Here is a 16,515-nt window from a genome sequence, read left to right on the forward strand (position 1 = left end):
GGTGACCAACCTGTCTTACAGCATTAGCAGCAGTGGCTGTTTTAGCTCTGGAAAGCAAAAAACTAACATTTGGCCAAAGCACCACCATCTACAGCCCTCATAACTTACAGGATCTCCTCTCCTCTCGGGCGTTAAGCTCCCTCTCTCCTTCCCAAATTCAGTCACTCCATGCCCTCTTTATCAAAAATCCCAAATTCAGCCTCGCCAAAAGTGCCCCCCACAACTCAGCATCCCTACTCCCCATATCCTCTCCCCCTTCTACCCATTCTTGCACTGACATTCTGGATCACCTGCAGCCACACTTCCCCAACATCTCCTCCAAACCTCTCACTAACCCAGATGACTAACTCTTCATAGATGGCTCCTATTCCAGAGTCCCCAGCTCTCCCAAAATTTCTGGGTTGCAGTAGTTACCTTAAACCATATAATTGAGGCTAAACCCCTACCCCCAGGAACCTCCTCCCAGAAGGCAGAACTCATAGCTCTCACCAGAGCCCTAACCCTCTCCACAGACAAACGGGTCAACATATACACAGACTCCAAGTACGCCGATCACATTCTTCATTCCCATGCTGCCATCTGGCAAGAGAGAGGATTCCTTACCGCCAAAGGAACCCCCGTTACTAATGGCCTCCTTATTTACCAACTCCTTCAGGCCACACGCCTCCCAGCCGAAGCAGCAGTCATACACTGTTGAGGATATCAAACAGGATCAGATGAAATCTCAAGAGGAAATAAAAAGGCCAACGAGAGCAAAACAGGCCTCCCTTTCTTTTAACCCTGCCCCCATCCTCCTCATCACCCCAGCAGTCCAACCCAAACACTCTCCCACTGAAAAGCCTTCACTACTACAGCAAGGAGCCTCCCTTCAAGGGGAATGCATAATCAAAAATCAAAAGCTCATTCTTCCCCAAGAGCAACCCAAGAAAATTCTAACATCTCTTCACCAATCCTTCCGTATTGGTGCACGCCCCCTGTACCTACTCCTTTGCCCTTGTTTCTCCTCCCCCCATCTAATCACCTCACTAAAGGACATAACCTCAAACTGTCATATATGCTCCATTACTTCCTCCCAAGGGGCCCTCCACCGTCTTCTCATCCCTACACATCACCTCAGAGGAACACTCCCAGGGGAGTACTGGCAAGTAGACTTCACACACATGCCTCCCATCAAAAAAAAAACACTAAATATCTTCTTACCCTCATAGACACTTTTTCAGGTTGGGTAGAAGCATTTCCTACCCCTTCAGAAAAAGCTGCAGAAGTCTCTCAAATTCTTATAACAGAAATCATCCCTAGATTTGGTCTCCCTCGCTCCATACAATCAGATAATGGGCCTAACTTCGTCTCCCAAGTCACCCAACAAGTCTCTCAATCCCTTGGCATTCAGTAGTACCACCATGTCCCATACTGGCTCCAGTCATTCAGAAAAGTTGAAAGGGCAAATGGAATTCTCAAAACGCAGCTAACCAAACTCACACTTCAGGTCAAAAAAACCTTGGACCTCCCTTGTACCCATAGCACTGCTGGGTCGTTAAGGGGGAGGCAGAAGGTCAGTGTGGTCCTTGATGTCATCTGCTGATGCTGGCGTCCCTTAGAATAGCTGTCATCCTGTCTGGTCCCTAGATGATAAACCATGCAATTGCCTAGATGATCCACATTCCCATTTCCACAGGCCCTTTATTTTCATCACTCTGTACTGCTTTGTGCTTCTCTGGGGCTGGGGAGGGCATGGAAATTACCCTGCTCTCGTGCTGTTCAGGGCACAGAGAAGCTTCTACCACTGTGTCTGGTACCATCTGCCCAGGCACACCATGCAGTCATTTCTCTCCAGAGCCTCTGCCTGAGCAATGGGGCCAGGTTTTTATTTCTTTCAGAGACTACCAGCTTATCTAGGGGTTTTGACTCCATCCTAGACCTCAGCCAGTGGTGAGCAGTGCGAGATTAGAGATAAACAGGTCCATGCATGTGTATGTCTTTCCACAATGTCAGGCTTTTATTAATGTTATTCTAGTCCACGAGCTACATGGAGTTCCCAAGGAGGCAGTTCTTCTTAGTTCTTCCTGTTCACTCTGTAGTCAGAGCCATGGGCACACAGGTTCAAGCCACTCCACAAGTCAGTCAATATTGCAAACCATACACAATAGTATATTTCATCAATATAGAAATGTTTTAGGTTAAACATTCCATGACAAACAAAGTAACATTTAACATCAGGAGGAAAAAGAGATAGGAGAAAGGATTAATGAACCAGTCCAGTGGGAGCTAAGAAGACAAGAGTCCTGGTCTTGCCCTGGCGTCCCTTTGCTCTTGTAAGAAGAGTTTTTGAGGTGGCAGAGCCTTCAGTGGCAGGTACCAAATTCTTATCACAAGTGACTGCAAGACGGTATCAGTAAGGAGAGCTGTTTTTGAGTTGCAGAAGGCCTAATCCTTTACAGTCAGAGTCCTCTGCCAAGAACTGATAATGGAAGAGTACGCTTGTTTACATCCTTATCTGGTTGCCAGCAGTCTTTTGTTTGTTTGTTTGTTTGTTAAACAAAGCATCTTATCCTTGTTGGCAAAGTGTTCTATGAAATATAAAATGGAGTCTTTTTTCTTTTTCTTTGAGACGGGGTCTCACTTTGTTGCCCAGTGAGTGCAGTGACGCAATCTCAGCTCACTGCAACCTCTGTCCCCCGGGGTTCGAGTGATTCTCCTGCCTCAGCCTCCTGAGTAGGGATTACAGGTGCCTGCCACCATGCCTGGCTAATTTGTGTATTTTTAGTAGAGATGGGGTTTTGCCATCTTGGCCAGGCTAGTCTTGACCTCCTGACCTCATGATCCACCCACCTCGGCCTCCCAAAGTGCTGGGATTACAGGCATGAACCACCGTACCCAACCAAAAGGGAGTCCTTTTCTAAGATGGAATTAGTTATGTCAATTACACAGCTCAAGAGCTGGAGGCAAGTTTCCTCTTTTTGGGACCCATTAGACTCTCTGTTACTACTTCTCTGTTTCCACTGAAGTAAGATAAACTCTTCCTCAAGGCTGAGGACTCTTTTCTAGTCCAGAGGTTGAAGACTGGAGAGAGATGGGGTAAGACTGGGACATTTCCCTTCTACTCATGTGTTTTCCTCAATATACTGTATGTATTATGGCTTCTTTTTGACGTCTAAACCACCTATGTTTTCTTTATTTTTTCATTTTTTATTTTAATTTTTTTTCTGCTCACACATCCCAACTGCCTGACCTAAGTTTTAAAATCCCAATTCAAGAATAAACTCCCTTAAAGTTTGTTATCTGCTGACACATCCTTCTTCCCAGTCAAGGAACACAGAACAATTCACCTGTCTGAGTGGCGGTGGTGGTTTGTGTGTGAGGACGCAAAGGGCAGGTTGGAGAAGAAGATACCATCCTCCCGCCCATGCATGGGGTATGCGGGTATGGCAGTGCCTTAAGATTTAAAATATCTAATATATATATATTTTTTCTTGTGCTCTTTTCTTTTTTTTTAAGTTTTAACTGATGCCTTCAAATGATTATTTCCTCAATTTAAATAATGTAAGAACCTTTGTAAAATGAAAGTCATTTGGCACATCCCCGAGGATGAATCTGTGGCTCAGATTCATTGAACTGCGATTGTGCAACTGTGCTTTCAGGCAGGGATTGCTCAGAGGCTAGAACGGCTCTTCTGGAATTCTCAGGTATGTTGGGCCAGGTTTCCCTAGAGGAGTACACATTGTTTCTAACGAAAGGGATTTAAAGTCACAATGCACCTTAACGTGATGACTTTCTGAACGCATTCTCTTTCACGAGACCCAAGTTGCCAGGGTGAAAGTGCAGGATTGTTTCCTCTTGGAAGAACCCTGATAATCTCTTTGCCTCTCTTTCCTTGAGATGCTTTTCCTTCCGTGAGATTTCATGGAGATGGGGACAAGTCAGCTTGGAGATCATAGTCTTCCTCTTTTGGGCTGCCCCTTTGTTCTCTCTTTGAAATCAATCACTTCTAGTAATCCAGAAAACTGGGGAAAGGCTGGGGTGTTTCTTATTGGGAAAAAAGGTTTTTTTTGCATGTGTGTGAGAATGTTTTTCCTTTTTTTTTTTTTTTCTTGTAGTATAATTTACATGCAGTGATATGTACAAATCTTAAGTGAACGGGTTGATGAATGTTTGCCTGTTATACCTACATGTAATCACTACTCAGATCAAAATAGACAACCTATTCATGACACTGAAAAGTTTTCTAGAGCCCCTTTTCAGTCACCCATTCTTCCAGGTAGCTACTATTTTGATTTTTATCATCTCTTGGGTGGGCTCTTTGGCATTGTGTGGGTTTCTTCTCTTCTAACAGCTGGGGAAGTAAGCTGACCCTGCTATTCCCCAGACCTGAGGAGGAAGAAGCCAGTCTCTGGGAATTATTTAGAAAATTCCAGCCCTCCTCTTCTGTCTTTCAGAACAGAACTTTTTGTTGGGTAAGCTTTTTGTTGCTGCTGTTTTTTGTTGGATGGGCTTTTCCCTCTGAATTGGAAAAGTCTGAGACTCAAATGCTTAGGGAGAAAGAGCCAAAGTAGGTCCTTTGGCGTGTTTTGGTTCTAGGCTGCACTTGGTTGGCTGAGACAAAGTATTTCTCCAAATAGCCCATGCTTATATATCAATAATAATGCTTTTACTATTTTTCACAATCTACATTCTTCACCTCAATAATATTAATACTCTATCTGGTATAATCTATGGCTGGCAATGATGATGTGGATTTAGGTTATAATAGATGTAGTATATGCTTTGACTTGAAAAATGCTGTTAGGGATGTGTGGGTGCTGAGATGTAAGCGCTATAATGCTTATATTTTGTTCTGAAGATTTCTTTAAGGTTTTCTAAACTCACTGGTTGAAGGGCTGAAACACATGAGACACTGGGGTTGAAGCAGTCTAGCTTAGCAGACGCTTAAGTTATTCCAATCCCAGTCTTGATGGAGGTTGATGCAAGCTGTTGAAGAAAGGACAAGACTCAACCCAAGCACCTGAGTGTGGCCTCCAGTTGGGTCAAAGAAGAATAGGAATTTGGGAATAAAACTTTTTTTTTTTTTTTTTTTTTTTTTGCAGGAACCGGCAAAGTTTTAATGCTTAATAACAGCACAATTGACCAAGGTCCAAGATGTGAAGATATCATGTTTAAGAAACTGGGGGGTAAATCACTCTATAGACTAACTATATAGTATGTGATAAAAATGCACACTTTTTATAATGTAAAACCTGTCTACACATAGTAGTTAGCTGCAAAAAGCCATTCAATCTTCTCTTGGCTTGGAAAAATGGTGTTCCAGATTTCAGTATAAATTATTAGCAACCTTCACCTCTTGTGTGGCAGGTATCTTGTTTTCACCTTCCAGTTCTTCCACCCCAGCCTGTGTCATGAGATCTGCGATGTTCTTCTTCAGATCATCAATGCAACTACTCATATCATCAATTCTCCCAATGATCTGGTCAGACATGGTCTGAAATTTATCTTGGATCTGCTGCAGGAGTGTCTGCACCACTGAGGTGAGTTCTTGCTCAGTCTTGGGGTCAGTCTCGGCTATATCCCTGGTGCCCAGCTTGGTGGTGATTGTAAAACATTTTTTAACCTATTCTGGGACCTTAAGTTCTTTGTGTAAAATGGGAGGAGATACGTAATGAGGGGACTATTAATTTATTTCAGGAACAAGTAGAGACTTGCTAGTGGGAAGAAGATCCATCTTCTTAAATTTGTAGGGTATTGGCCAAGTTCAGGAATTTCACAGTGATCTCTGTGTTGGCATTTTTGGGTTATGTTCCTGTGTAATGCACGTTGCATGATCTTTCTAGTGAGTTTGATTAGACAATGTAGCACAGCTTAATTTGATTTTTCTAAATAGCCAGCATGAGTTTTCTCTAGGTTGTTTCCCAATAGACTCTGCGTATATGGACAAGGTTTTTTGGTTAGGCAGACTTTACTTTTTGCAGGAGCAGCCTTTAATATGGGGACATGGAATGTCCAAATACCAGAATGGGGAGGACTTTGCTCTGTGGCCTCTTCCCATCCTAGAGGTCTTATTCCCTCTAAGTAATCTATTTTGTTTTTTAGAGACAAGATCTCATTCTGTCACCCAAGCTGGAGTACAGTGGCACAATCATAGCTCACTGTAGCCTCCAAACTCCTAGTCTCAAGCAATTTTCTCTCTTCAGCTTCCTGAGTAGCTAGGACAACAGGCTCAGGCCACCAAACCCAGCTAAATTTTTTAAAAAGGTTGGTTTTGAACTCCTGACCTCAAGCAATCCTCCTGCCTTGGTCTCCCAAAGTTCTGGGATTATAGGCATGAGCCACTGTGCCCTACCCCTGTGGGTAATTTTTACAATTACTATTAATATATATTTATTTTTGAGATGGAGTCTCATTCTGTTGCCCAGACTGGAGTGCAGTGGCATGATCTTGGCTCAGTGCCACCTCCGCCTCCCGATTCAAGCAATTCTGCCTCTGCCTCCTGAGTAGCTGCGATTACAGGCACCCGCCACCATGTCTGGCTAATTTTTTGTATTTTTAGTAGAGATGGGGTTTCACCATCTTGACCAGGCTGGTCTTGAACTCCTGACCTCGTGATCCACCTGCCTCAGCCTCCCAAAGTGCTGGGATTACAGACGTGAGCCATCACGCCTGGTCTAATTATTACTATTACTCTTTGAGACAGGATCTCTCACACTGTCACCCAGGCTGTAGTGCAGTGGCACGATCATAGGCTCTCTGCAGTCTCAACTTTCCGAGCTCAAGTGATCCTCCCACCTGAGCCTGCTGAGTAACTGGTACTACAGGTGTGCACCACCATGCCCTGCTAATTTTTTTTTTTTTTTAAAGTAGAGACAGGGTTTTCCTTTGTTGCCTAGGCTGCTCTCAAACTCCTGGACTCAAGTGATCCTCCCACCTCGGCCTCCCAAAGTCGTGGGATTACAACTGTGAGCCATCACACCCAGTCCAATTATTTTTTAAAAAATTTCTAGGGGCTTTTTCTTTATTTAACCCCTGTAAGAAAAGTGGTAGTGCCCATATGAACAGATACAGGGATATGAGGAGATAGAAGCGGCAGGTTGTGGGACACTGACTGGGGTAGCTTTTCCATAGTCAGAATTGTACTTACTTCCCTCTCTTTTGGTCTTTTTTTTTTTTTTTTCTTCCAGGCCACTTAATTTTATTTGCTTGTTTATTTTTAATTGTTTTCTTTTTGAAAATAAATTCTGTCCGGGCGAGGTGGCTCATGCCTGTAATCTCAGCACTTTAGGAGGCCAAGGCAGGTGGATCACCTGAGGTCAGGAGTTCGAGACCACCTTGTCTCTACTAAAAATACAAATTTTAGCCAGGCGTGGTGGCAGGCACCTGTAATTCCAGCTACTCAGGAGGCTGAGGCAGGAGAATTGCTTGAACCTGGGAGACGGAGGTTGCAGTGAGCCAAGATCGTGCCACTGCACTCCAGCCTGGGTGACAGTGCAAGACTCCATCTCTAAATAAATAAATAAATAAATAAATTCTGCTGAAAGGATTTTTTTTTCCCCCAAAGAGACAGAATCTTAGCTATGTTCCCCAAGCTGGCCTTGAACTCCTGGCATCAAGGTTGCAGACCACTTTAGACGTGTTCATTCAGAACCTGGAAACTCTTAGGAGTTCTGTCTGGCTGATCTCCCTTACTTTTTCACTGCAGTATTTGGCTGTGCTGTGTTTTCTGTGACCCCAGAATTTATTGTGTGCTCACACCTGCTGACCACTCCCTTCTTGTTCTCTTTTCCTTCTGTCATCTTAGATCAAAAGCTGTGAAGTGGCCAGGCAAGGTGGCTTATCCCTGTAATCCCAGCACTTTGGGAGGTCGAGGCAGGCAGATCATGAGGTCAGGAGATCGAAACCATCCTGGCTAACATGGTGAAACCCGTCTCTACTAAAAATACAAAAAAAGATTAGCTGGGTGTGGTGGCAGGTGCCTGTAGTCCCAGCTACTGGGGAGGCTGAGGCGGGAGAATCACTTGAACCCAGGAGGCGGAGCTTGCAGAGAACCGAGATCGTGCCACTGCCCTCCAGCCTGGGTGACAGAGTGAGACTCCATCTTAAAAAAATAACAAAACAAAACAAAAAAAAGCAACAAAAGTTGTCAACCATAATTTGGAATGGCAGTGGAATATGTATTTTTGTTCTTCATCTGTAAGCAAAGTTTCGTGGAATATGTATAGATAGTCACATATAGTGTGATTTTAAGATTAAACAGTCAATTCTTTATTATTATTATTAATTTATTTTTTTAAGACAATGTTGCTCTGTCGCCCAGGCTGGAGTGCAGTGGCATGATCTCGGCTCACTGCAACCTCCACCTCCTGGGTTCAAGTGATTCTCATGCCTCAGCCTCCCAAGTAGCTGGGATTATGGGCATGTGCCACCAGTCCCGGCTAATTTTTGTATTTTTAATAGAGACGGGGTTTTACCATGTTAACCAGGCTGGTCTTGAACTCCTAACCTCAGGTGATCCACTCACCTTGGCCTCCCATAGTGCTGGGATTACAGGTGTGAGCCACCACGCCCAGCCAGAATAGTCCATTCTTTATTATTTCAGATGCTTCTGGAGTCCGAACATAGAAACCTTCACAAGCTGTTGAGGGACGGAGCTTTCTATCTTAGGTGGATTGGAAGCATTAACAATTTTCTGACAAAGGGATAGGCAAGATATTCAGATATTCTTCTGATATTTCCCCCTGCTAATAGCAATTGGACATGCTATTGAACTTGTTAGCTGAACAGGCAAAAAACCAAAACACAGTGAGTGCTGATTTGGGAAAAGAGTATAGTTCCTCTCCCAGATAACTCCATCTGTGCCAGGAACTTCAATTTGCCTATCTAAATCCAAGTTCCCTTTCTTTCTTAAGTGTAGAAACCCTTTTATTTTTTGGTTGTGGCAATGTTCTCAGCCATATTTCCAGCCTCTTTTACAGGTAGGGTTATCATCCAGTAGAGTTCTAGCAGATGAGATGTAAACAGAAGATGTAAACAGGGTAGGGATTTCTTGGAAAGCTCCTTAAAAGGGGGCTGATCTTTCTGGGCACAGTGGCTCATGTGTGTAATCCCAGCACTTTGGGAGGCTGAGGCAGGTGGATCACCTGAGCCCAGGAGTTTGAGACCAGCCTGGCCAACATGGTGAAATCCCATCTCTATTAAAAGAACAAACAAAAAAATTAGCCGGGCGTGGTGGCACGTGTCTGTAATCCCAGCTACTTGGGAGGCTGAGGCCGTAGAATGGCTTGAATCTGGGAGGTGGTTATAGTGAGCCAAGATCGCGCCATTGTACTCCAGCCTAGGTGAAGAGTGAGATTCTGTCTCAAAAAACCAAAACAAAACAAAAGGGGGCTGACTTGCTGACAAACTCCTTTTGCCTCTGCTCTTCTTCCTGACTGAACGGAATTCCAAGGTTCCGGGAATTCCAAGGTTCCAGGAATTCAGAATGTGGTCTAGAAGGGGCTCTGGGCTCAGAGTGGCAAGTCATTGTTCCTGAAGTCAAAGGAGGACCCAAGTGAGATAATTTTTTTTTTTTTTTTTGAGACGGAGTCTCGCTCTGTCGCCCAGGCTGGAGTTCAGTGGCGCGATCTGGTATCACTGAACCTCCGACGCCTGGGTTCAAGCAATTCTCCTGCCTCAGCGTCCCAAGTAGCTGGGACAACAGGTGCACGCCACTATGCCCAGCTAATTTTTGTGTTTTTAGGAGGGATGGTGTTTCACCATGTTGACCAGGCTGGTCTTGAACTCCTAGCCTCGTGATCTGCCTACCTTGGCCTCCCAAAGTGTTGGGATTATAGGCCTGAGCCACTGCACCCAGCCGAGTGAATTTCTTTGTAAGGATAAGAATGCTAATTTAGTCTTGCTGATGATTTTGTGCATAGACAGGCATTTCCAGCTTAATTCCAGTAATTCGTTTCTGAAAACCAGACTATATGGTACAGAAATATTAACAAGAAACTTATTTTACATCATTTTAGTTTGTAAAAATTAGATCATCCTTAGCCAACTCCCTGAAATGTAGATACACATAGCTAAATATCATCTATAATAAGTAAACTGTCATGTGAGGGTGGAAAAATGTTTAATGTATTATTTCTTGGTCACCAAAAAATTGATACTGCTGTTAACATCTGTCTTAGTCCCTTTAGTGTTGCTGTAAAGGAATACCTGAGATTGGGTAATTTATTTTAAAAAGGTTTATTTGGCGTATCATTCAGTTGGCTGGAAACTTCAAATGGGGCATCTGTGTCTGGGGCGGGCCGCAGGCTGCTTCCACTAGGGAGGTACCAGGCTGTTTTTAACAACCAGCCCTGTGGGAGCTAATACAGAACGAGAGCTCACTCACCTGGAGGGAGGGCATCATTTATTTATGACAGATCCCTCCCCATGACCCAGACACCTCCCATTAGGCCCTGCCTCCAACACTGGGGATCAAGTTTCAACATGAGGTTTGGAGGCGACAAACATCCAAACCATAGCAACATCTTTCTCTGTTTTGTATAAAGTTCATATGGTCTTTTATGTTTTGTTTGTTTGTTTGTTTTCTTTTCTTCTTCTTTTTTTTTTTGTTAAGAAATGAGGCCTCACTGCGCTGCCCAGCCTGGTCTCAAACCCTTGGGCTCAAGCAATCTGCCTGCCTTGGCCTCCCAAAGTGCTGGGATTACAGGTGTGGGCCACTGTGCCCGGCCAATTGAATTTTAACAGTCACATTTCTAAATTTGAGTGTAGTGGCATGATCTTGGCTCACTGTATCCTTGACCTCCTGGAATGAAGCAATCCTCCCACCTCAGCCTCTTGGGGAGCTGGGACTATAGGCATGAACCACTATGTCCAGCTAATTAAAAAAATTTTTTTTTGTAGAGGTGGGATCTTGCCATGTTGCCCAGGCTGGTCTTGAACTCCTGAGCTCAAGCAATCCTCCTGCCTTGGCCTCCCAAAGTGCTGAGATTATAGATGTGAGCCACCTCACCCAGCCTATTAACAGCCATACTTCTAACAAAAGACCAGACTTCATGGTTTCCGCTTGTCTTCCTTTAAGCCGATGGGTTGCTCCTCACCTGCATCTGGCATTTGGTAGACTCTTCCCCTTGACTTCAGGACAATCTCCATGTATACCTACCTCCTGGATTATATTCTTTTTTTTTGAGATGGAGTCTTGCTCCATCTCACTCCAGCTCGCTCCAGGCTGGAGTGCAGTGGTGCGATCTTGGCTCAATGCATCCTCTGCCTCCTGGGTTCAAGCAATTCTCCTGTCTCAGCCTCCCAAGTAGCTGGTAATACAAGTGCCTGCCACCACTCCCAGCTAAGTTTTGTATTTTTAGTAGAGATGGGGGTTTCACCTTGTTGGTCAGGCTGGTCTTGAACTCCTGACCTCAGGTGATCCGCCCACCTCGGCCTCCCAAAGTGCTGGGATTACAGGCATGAGCCACTGTGCCCAGAGATTATATTCTTTTATAAGATGATCAGTCAGTGTGGCCACAAGAAGACACACAGGAGAGGCTGAGGAAAATAAAGTTTATTATATTCATAGGCTCTAGAGACAGGAGGCATGCCACTCCATCCAGGGCCGCGTGGAAAAGACACCAGAGTGGGTGGGAGGCAAAAGACAGGAGTGAGCAGAGGGTTTAGGCCAGAGTTTTAATCAGGGCATCCCTGAAAGAAAGTCAAGATGGATAGGGTAAACGGTGTCCAACTGGCTACTTTGAATAATTTCCACAGGCTCTAGGCTATAGGGGTGGTCTCTAGTTTGCCTGGCACCTGGGCCTGAGATGATTAAGGCAAAGGAATATTATACCACATCATGGAGTGTAAGGGCCAGATGGAGGAGGTAGGGCTCCGGATTGATTAGTTTGTATAACAAAGGTGTGCTTTCTTTGCTATGTCTTAAATATTGGCTAGTCAGGGCCAGGTACAGTGGTTAATGCCTGTAATCCCCAAACTTTGAGAGGCCTAGGTTTGAAAATTGCATGAGCCCAGGAGTTCAAGACCAGCCTGGGCAGCATAGCAAGACCCCACCTCTAAAAAAAAAATTAAAAATGTAACTGGGGCTTGATGGTGCGTGCCTGTAGTCCTAGCTACTCAGGTAGCTGAGGCAGGAGGATTGCTTGAGCCCCATAGTTCAAAGCTGCAGTGAGCCCTGATCTTGCCACTACACTCCAGCCTGGAGCAAGAGCCTGTCTCAAAAGTAACAAAAAAGAATTGTCTAGCCCAGAGAGAGCCAGATACACACACACACACACACGCACACACACATAGTGCATACATATGTACACATATGCAATACATACAGCTCAGTCCTCTTGATCAGATTCCAGGTCAGGTCCTTGAACTGCAGGGGGCTCCTTTGTCTTCTCTCTCTTTCTCTTTTTTTGAGACCGAGTCTCGCTCTGTCGCCCAGGCTGATGTTCAGTGGCGCGATCTCAGCTCACTGCGACCTCCGCCTCCTGGGTTCAAGCGATTCTCCTGCTTCAGCCTCCCAAGTAGCTGAAATTACAGGCACGTGCCACCATGCCCAGCTAATTTTTGTATTTTTAGTAGAGACCAGGTTTTGCCACATTGGCCAGGCTGGTCTTGAACTCCTGGCCTCAAGTGATCCACCTGCTTCGGCTTCCCAAAGTGCTAGGATTACAGGCATGAGCCACCGTGCCTGGCCTTGACTAGGTATTTTATCCTGACTTTCAGTTGATGCTTCCTTTTGTTGAAGTTGTTAATTACTGGGCTATGGGCAACCACAGATCTAAATAGTAGGGAACAGGTTATTTTACCTTTTGGCGGTCCAGTTTTCAGATCATAAAAATTATTAAAGTGTTTTTTATGAGGCTTACATGACATACTATTTGTAAAGCATGCAGCACAGTGCCTGGCATAAAGTTGGTCTTCAATAAATACAACCTTTTTTAAATTACAATATTTTTTTTTTTTTGAAATAGGGTCTCACTGTCTCTCAGGCTGGAGTGCAGTGACATGATCACAGCTCACTGCAACCTCAAACTCCTGGGCTTAAGTGATCCTCCCACCTCAGCCTCCTGAGTAGCTTGGACCACAGATGCACACCACCACATCAGGCTAACTAAAAAAATGGTTTTTAGTGACAGGGTCTCACTGTATTGCCCAGCTGGTCTCCAATTCTTGGCCTCAAGCAATCTTCCCACCTCGGTATCCCAAAGCACTGAGATTACAGGCTTGAGCCACCCATCTGACTAATACATATGATCTTAATTCAATCAATAATTATTAAGGAACTACTCTGTGCCAGGCACTATGCTAGAAATAGGTCTTGAATAAGAAATAGTTTCTTAATAGAAGAATGTATTCGAAAGAAAGAAAGGAAGGAAGGAAGGAAGGAAGGAGAGAGAAAGTCTCTACTCTTTTGGGTCTTATATATTCTGGGGGGATACAGACAGGTAAACTGCTGAGGATAACATACTGTGATAAGCACTGCCAGATGTATAATTAGAGATTCTTATAGAAGCACATTAGAACGGCTCCAAGTTCCAGGTTGGAGCCCAGGGCTCCCAGAGTAAAGGATGCTAAAGTTGAGGCCTATAGGGTGAGTCGGGATGAGCCAGAAGAAGAAGAGGAGGGATGCCTGGAACATCCAGGGAATCTCAGAGGAATCTGGATGGTTGAAACCAAGAATGGCAGACCAAGCCTATGGCTAAGAAGGTAAGAGTTGAAGCTAGAGAGGAAAGCAGAAGATCCATCAGTAAGGGCCTTATCAACAGTTGGAGATTTAAAACCTTATCCTAAAAGGGATGTTCAGCCATTAAAAATTTGTAATCGGGGAGAGACATCATCCTGAAGGGCCCAAGGTCTCACGGAGGGGTAGTCAATCACATCAGTGCTGCAAAACCTGGGTCCAATCACATAAGAACTGAAATATTTCTGTGTGATTTACAAGCAGATCATTAGTGATCTTGGCAAAAGCAGTTTTCAAAAGACAGTAGAGGTAGAAGCCAGATGATGTTGATTAGTGACATGAATTGGAAATGAGAAAAGGGTTGCAGCTCGTCAGTAGAATAGATGTTCTATGGCGGGGGGAGTTTAGTCTACTGTGTTCTTTGTTGAATCCCTAGTGCTTAAAACAAAACCTGGCATGTAGTTGACACTTGCAGACACAAATATTAAAATTTGCTGAATAAATGAAGTAACTGTGTAGAACATTTGTCTCTTAAGAGAAAGGTAGACCTATACCTTCAGGGTTGAAGGATTGAGAATGGGTGGATTTTACATGGAGTGGGAAATTATGTTTAAATGCTGACAGGAAAGGAGCCAGAGAAAAAGTACTCAGAGGTGAGCAAAAAAGAAGGGAAGTTCAGAGGTATGAAGCTCTAAGGAGGTAGGAGGGGCGGGGCACCAAGTGCAGGGGAGGAGTGAGATGTGGGATGAGGAAGGCCACCTCAGGTTCCCACTGAAAGGCAGGAAGAAAGGATGGGTGGCCTCTATGGGGAGAGTGGTCAGTGACAGAGGCTGAGCACATTTTGTTTGGAGGTTTCATTTTCTCTTGAGATGGGAGTGAGATTGTTGGCTGAGAATGGGAAGGAAGGAGGAGAAGAGAGTAGAGAGTAAGTTTGAAACACAGTAGTCACTATGATCAGAGGAGTGAGAGCTTGCTGGGAACACAAAAGAATTGCCAGCTAGTGTGGAGGTACTTCTGAGACTGGACACCGTGAATTTAGAGTTCCAAAGCCCTGGGCTATGATTTCTTTCTCTCTTCTCACTCCACATCACTCCTTTTGCCTAATTATTTTTTATTTTTTATTTTTGAGGGTACATAGTAGGTGTATATATTCATGGCGTATGTGAGATATTTTGGTGCAGGCATGCAATACATAATAATCACATCAGGGTAAATAGGGTATGCATCACTTCAAGCACTTATCCTTTCTTTGTGTTACAAACAATCCAAGTATACTCTTGTAGTTCTTTTTAAATGCACAGTGAATTATTACTGACTGTAGTCACCCTGTTGTACTATCAAGAACTAGATTTTCGGCTTGGTGCAGTGGGTCACACCTGTAATCCCAGCACTTTGGGAGGTCGAGGTAGGTGAATCACCTGAGGTCAAAAGTTCGAGACCAGCCTGGCCAACATGGTGAAATCCCGTCTGGACTAAAAGTACAAAAATTAGCCAGGCATAGTGGTGGGCGCCTGTAATCCCAGCTACTCAGGAGGCTGAGGCAGGAGAATCGCTTGAAACCGGGAGGGGGAGGTTACAGTGAGTCAGAGGTTGCAGTGAACCGGGATCGCGCCACTGTACTCCAGCCTGTGCGACAAGAGCGAGACTCCGTCTCAAAATAAAATAAAATAAAATAAAATAAAAATAAATAAATAAAAGAACTAGGTCTTCATTCTAACTAATAATTTTTTTTTGGTGCCCATTAACATACCCATTGCCACCCAGCACCCTTCCCAGCCTCTGGTAATCATTGCTCTATCCTCTATCTCCAAGAGTTCAATTGTTTTGATTTTTAGGTCCCACAAAGAAGTGAGAATATGAGAAGTTTGTATCTCTGTGTCTGGATTATTTCATTTAACATAATATCCTCCAGTTCCATCCATGTTGTTGCAAATGACAGGATTTCATTTTTTAAAAAATATTACTTTTTTTTTTTTTTTTGAGACAGAGTTTCACTTTTGCTGTCCAGGCTGGAGTGCAGTGGTGTGATCTCGGCTTACCGTGAACTCCGCCTCCCAGGTTTAAGCGATTTTCCTGTCTCAGCCTCCAGAGTAGCTGGGATTACAGGCATGCACCACCATGCCCGTCTAATTTTGCATTTTTAGTAGAGATGGGGTTTCTCCATGTTGGTCAGGCTGGTCTTGAATTCCCGACCTCAGATGATCCACCCACCTCGGCCTCCCAAAATGCTGGGATTACAGGTGTGAGCCAGCCACTGTGTCTGGCCTAAATAATATTTTAGAAATAAAACTGAAATAGAGATGAGGCCTCACTATGTTGTCTAGGGTGGTCTTGTACTCCTTGGCTCAAGCGATCTTCCCACCTCTACCTTCCAAAGTTGTGGGACTACAGGCATGAGCCACCTTGCCTGGCCTCCTCATTTGGGTGCGTGTGTGTGTATGTGAAACAGATTCTTGCTGTGTCACCCAGGATGGAATGCAGTGGCACAATCTCAGCTCACTGCAACCTCCACCTCCCAGGTTCAAGTATCTCATGCCTCAGCCTCCTGAGTAGCTGGACTACAGGCACATGCCACCACACCCAGCTAATTTTTGTAGTTTTAGTAGAGAATGGGTTTCATCATGTTGGCCAGACTGGTCTCGAACTCCTGACCTTAAGTGATCTGCCTGCCTCGACCTCCCAAAGTGCTGGGATTAAAGGCGTGAGCCAGCCGGAAAAAAAAAAAAGGTGTGCGCTACTGTGCCCAGCCAGCCTCATTCTTTTTTTATGGTTCAATAGTACTCCATTGTATATATATATATATGTACCACACTTTCTTTTTTTTTTTTTTTTTTTTTTTTTTTTTTTTTTTTTTTTTT

General features: G+C 44.3%; 1 pseudogene; it reads right to left on the minus strand.

The window, feature by feature from the left end:
* Window positions 1-5,305: 5,305 nt before the first annotated feature.
* The window catches only part of LOC112624357, a 30,804-nt pseudogene continuing 19,594 nt past the window's right edge, over window positions 5,306-16,515 (minus strand).

Source organism: Theropithecus gelada, chromosome 5 (genome assembly GCF_003255815.1).
Source record: "Theropithecus gelada isolate Dixy chromosome 5, Tgel_1.0, whole genome shotgun sequence".
Classification (NCBI taxonomy): Eukaryota; Metazoa; Chordata; class Mammalia; order Primates; family Cercopithecidae; genus Theropithecus; species Theropithecus gelada.